The 4,609-nt window shown below is 31.0% G+C and overlaps 1 long non-coding RNA gene across 2 annotated transcripts; it reads right to left on the minus strand.

Annotated features, from left to right (window-relative positions):
• Positions 1 to 1,338: 1,338 nt before the first annotated feature.
• LOC123274694 lies at positions 1,339 to 4,517 on the minus strand. Of its 2 annotated transcripts, XR_006511551.1 has the most exons (6): positions 4,050 to 4,517; positions 3,624 to 3,648; positions 3,039 to 3,420; positions 2,242 to 2,307; positions 1,981 to 2,163; positions 1,339 to 1,903 (listed from the first exon to the last, which is right to left on the minus strand). It is a non-coding gene; the product is annotated as an uncharacterized LOC123274694 (long non-coding RNA). The 2 variants fall into 2 exon arrangements; XR_006511550.1 differs by lacking the exon at positions 3,624 to 3,648.
• Positions 4,518 to 4,609: the final 92 nt, after the last annotated feature.

The raw sequence follows: 4,609 nt of genomic DNA on the forward strand, positions 1-4,609 counted from the left end.
GTAAAAAGGATTCCCCCCCCCCCCTAAGGGAGAAAAAATAACACACACACACACACACACACACACACATACACACACACACACACACACACACACACACACACACACATACATACAGACACCGTGACAACCTCACTTTGAGGGATAGTCGAGGAAGCTTTCTGTGACCTTCAAACATCGAGATCTACAGTAGAAACTCGATTTTTGCAAAACGGGGTGAAAACAATAACTTCCGGATTTTTGAGAAAATCTTCGATTTTCTTAGCGGGGAGGTAAAGAGGTGAAAACGGTTGACCCTGAAGGCCATCCCTGCAACTTCCCGCTAATTCTATACTTAGGCGCTTAAAATTGCACCAATGACGTTTTTGAGCTCTTCGAGTTCAAAAATACAATTTATGGGTTATTTTGAGCTCTCCGAGCTAAAGAGATTGTTTTCCCATGCTTTAAAGCTCTTCGAGCTCAAAAGTCTGATAGAGATTTGATAAGACACTATTTTTTGAATTTTTAAACTGCAATAACTTTTGATCGAATAAACCGATTTTTACATGGTTAGAAGCTTTGACGCAGTTTTTTAAGCCTCACAACGAATCTTATATTTTGAATTGATCGCGCTAGGAATTTTGGAGTTATCCCGAAAAAACACTTTTTTCAGTTTTCTTCGTTCACGATATCTCTCGAACGAATCAACCGATTTTGACCGAACTGGTTGCGATCGACGTAGTTTTTTTAAGGTTAAGAGCTGATTAGTTTTTGGAATTGAACCTTTAAGCCGTTTAAAAGTTATTCCAAAAAAACCACATTTGAATAAAATTTTTTTTTCAGTTTTTTTACGATTTCTCAAAATCTATCGATCTGAATCGGTCCAAATTTTCAAAAAAGTTTAAAAATCTAAGTTTGGTTAAGCCCTTTTGAATGGCTTCAACCGCGATGAAATCGGTCAAGCCGTTCAAAAGTTATAAGCGGTTCACATACTTTCACACACACACACACACACATACATACAGACACCGTGACAACCTCGCGGAGATAGTCAGGGAAGCTTCCTGTGACCTTCAAACGTCGAGATCTGATGAAAACTCGATTTTTGCAAAACGGGGTGAAAACAATAACTTCCCGATTTTTGAAAATCTTTGATTTTCTTAGCGGGAAGTTAAAAATCGTACCAATCTATTTCATATACAACCTCAATATTTTAAATGTTTAGAACAAAATTTGTCTAAAAATTCTGACGGTAATAAACAAATTTGGCTTGCTCAACTACTTAGATGGAAAATGACCGTCAAACATTTTTGGTCAATTTTTTGGACTTAAAAATCCGGTGAAATTCGTTTGTTAAAATTGATTCTACAGATTATTTATTTAAAACAATCACAATATCTATTAATACAAACACAAAATTTAACTAAAAATTCTGACGGTCGTAAAAAAAATCTGGCTTGCTCAACTACTTAGATGGAAAATGACCGTCAAAAATTTTTCGATTATTTTTTGGTCAAGTTTTAAAATTTTTTTAATTTAGCTTTTAAATTGAATCGCCATTCAATTCGAAAAATGACCGGCGGTCATTTCTTTCAGTTGGTCAATTGACGTCAAATGACGAGCATTTGACGAGCACATGCTTTACTTTACATCACTACTTTAGACACATATTTCAAGGTGCTAATCTTTTCAAACCAACGAACCAACTCAGTATACTAAGGTTCTGGTATGTAATTAAGATTAATTAAGCTTGCAAACACGTAAATATCTGTCAAAGTCACTTGCTCGATCACCAACCAGTTCTTGGACATACTAGTGTTCAGAAGCTCCTTTAAAGTAGTAAGATTATTAGGGTTCTTCAAAGGATCACAAATGTAAGACAATCAATTGTCTACTTGACTGTTTTCTATAATTCCAGTTCCTCCTGCAATTAAAAAATTACTTAATACTGTGAAAAAAAAAAAAGTGATAACAACAACGAATTATAATATGATCAATTACCGTATAAGCTTTCGTCGAAAGTCCTTGCTAAATAACGTCTTATAGTACAGTCATCATAAGAGACAACTTGACCGTTGACCAACAATTAAACGTGAGAAGTCGCTTTCCATGGTTCCGGGTACTCGACTTCGACTTTGTTATTACTACTTTTGCATGAAACAAATTCAGCAACCATCATTGCCCCTGCAAATAATAAAATGAAAGATGGAATTTAGTCTTATGATTATGCAAAGATAAATTTAATGAAAAATGAATACTTACCCAGTGGAGCTGAGTGCTTTTTAAAAAACAATTTTGTAGTTATCTTTAAATGTACATTTTGATCACCTTTAAATATACAATCAATTAAAATAATATATAATCACACTCAGCAAACTCGTTAACAACATTAAACTCGGGTCTTTCATTACATTGAAATTTACGACTCCATAATAGTTGTATATATATACGGATCCGAATGAATACAGAACTTTTATTACATTGATCTGATACTATGAATTAGTTTCACACTTCATTCTCCTTTACTGTTATCATTCATGAATTACAAAATTATTATTGTTAATTTTTCTTTTCGTTATTAATGTATAAATTGATTACTTTATTAACTTTAATTCATAAAACTTAATGAAAGTATATAAGTAATTTAACTCATTAATAGCACTTAATAGTAAATAGTATTGATACTTTATATGATTTATTTCCATGTACTTAAATAATGAATATATATTTATATAAAAATTTTTAAAATTTTTTTTATAATGAAATTTAGAAATAATAGGAGTTACTCAAGAAACGAAACAGAAAACTTATAAGAAAAAGCAACAATCAAATAATTCTAGATAAGATCAGTGCGATTAAATTTTACGAATAGTATCATTAGAATAGTCAGTATTTGAAATAGAATGATAAACTATTGCTAATTTATCGCTATAATGAAGAGATGAATTATCAGGCGCTGAAATTGCAACTTCAGTTTTTTACATAACTCAAATTACAAGATATCATTGACAATTATTCAAAATTAGAGTTATTGGAATAATATATAATACAATAATTACCTTAGCAAGTAAATAGTGCTTATCGATTATCCCTTTTCAATGCCTTAAAAAATTTATTTTGTCGTATATACACTGTAAGTCGAAGTGTTTTAAAAGTAACTACAAATGGGCATTTAACATGGGAAATTAAATTACATGGAAATGTTTTAAGAGTGATGAAAATGTTTCTAGATAGGAACAAAACTCTATATGAGTGTTTTGTTGAAACACTTAGATTCACAGTGAATACGGCTCAGTATATGTACGACTCCGTAGATGTGCAGCTCCGCAAACGTGCGACTTTTTCAAATTCAAATTATGAATTCCCCGCTACTTTCATTTAAGAGTGTAAGTTTACGGATCCGTATGTGTAACTATCATTTGTTGTACCTTTAACCACATCCTGAAATTAATTATGTTGTAAAATAAAATATTATTTATAACCTCATTAAAAGCCAGTGTTTCACGGTTTATTGTAACTTACAAATAACAATTAGAAATGAAAAAAAAAAAATAGTTTCCAACGTTATTCCGTAACCGGGCAAGGCTAACAGTTACGTAATGAGTAACAGTATTTTAGACAAAAAGTTCAATAAAATTGCTTACCACGTGATGTTTAGAGATCAACATTCTGTAGAAAAAATTAAAAAAATTGTTTTGAAATACAGTTTCGGAAATTTTTTTGGTCTTTTATTTTGAAAGAGTGTTAAAAAAAGAAAATTGAAAAATTGACCTAATTTTCTTAAATTTAGCATCATGTAAAAAATAATTAACGCTTGTTTTCAAAAATCAATATATCAGAAACGGCTAGAGAAGAAAAATTTACAAAAATTAAGGAAGCCCCATAGGTAATAGAGAAACTTGAGTTATTTCAAAAAGAAACAATTTTGTGCATTAAATAGTATTGTGTGATAATTAATTATTTTTATTCAATCAATCAATGAGCTATTAATAATCTTTTTTTATACAATTGTAGCTAAGAGTAAAAATTGATATAACTTAAACTCTTATATAATGTTACGTTAAACGTACCATTCTTTGATATCTTTGAGTTCTCGTTTTCTTCCATTTTTGCTAACATTTGATTCAAGTTTTGGAGCACAGTCAAATTGTTGATCGTTATTCGTTGCACTTAAAAGAGCGGAATTAGGATCATGATTAAAGATTTTCGTCTTGTCAATTTTAAAATTATTTTCTGGGCGATTTTTGAACTTTAAAATCAGTAATATTATCAAAACAATAGCAATAAGTGCTCCTGCTATTATAGCAATGATAAGAGCAGCATTTTTTGAAGCATCAGAGTGTATTGTTGGTACTTTCGGAAATTCCTTAGTTTTTGGCGGTGTGGGAACTGGCAGATGAGTTTGTGGATAATCTGAAGATTGATGATTATTCTTCTGACCTGTCATAAATGAAGTCGTCGTTTCGAATATAGTTGTTGATAAACTGAAAATAAAAAGTAAGAAATGAATGTTAATTTTTAAAGATAATTTTTCGTTAATGCTGGAATATTTTACTCGAATGTCCGTGAAAGTACAAGGCCATTACTGTAACTTCCCTCATTTCAATAATTAGGCGCGTAAAATTGCACC

The sequence above is a fragment of the Cotesia glomerata genome, unplaced genomic scaffold, assembly GCF_020080835.1.
Source record: "Cotesia glomerata isolate CgM1 unplaced genomic scaffold, MPM_Cglom_v2.3 scaffold_561, whole genome shotgun sequence".
Classification (NCBI taxonomy): Eukaryota; Metazoa; Arthropoda; class Insecta; order Hymenoptera; family Braconidae; genus Cotesia; species Cotesia glomerata.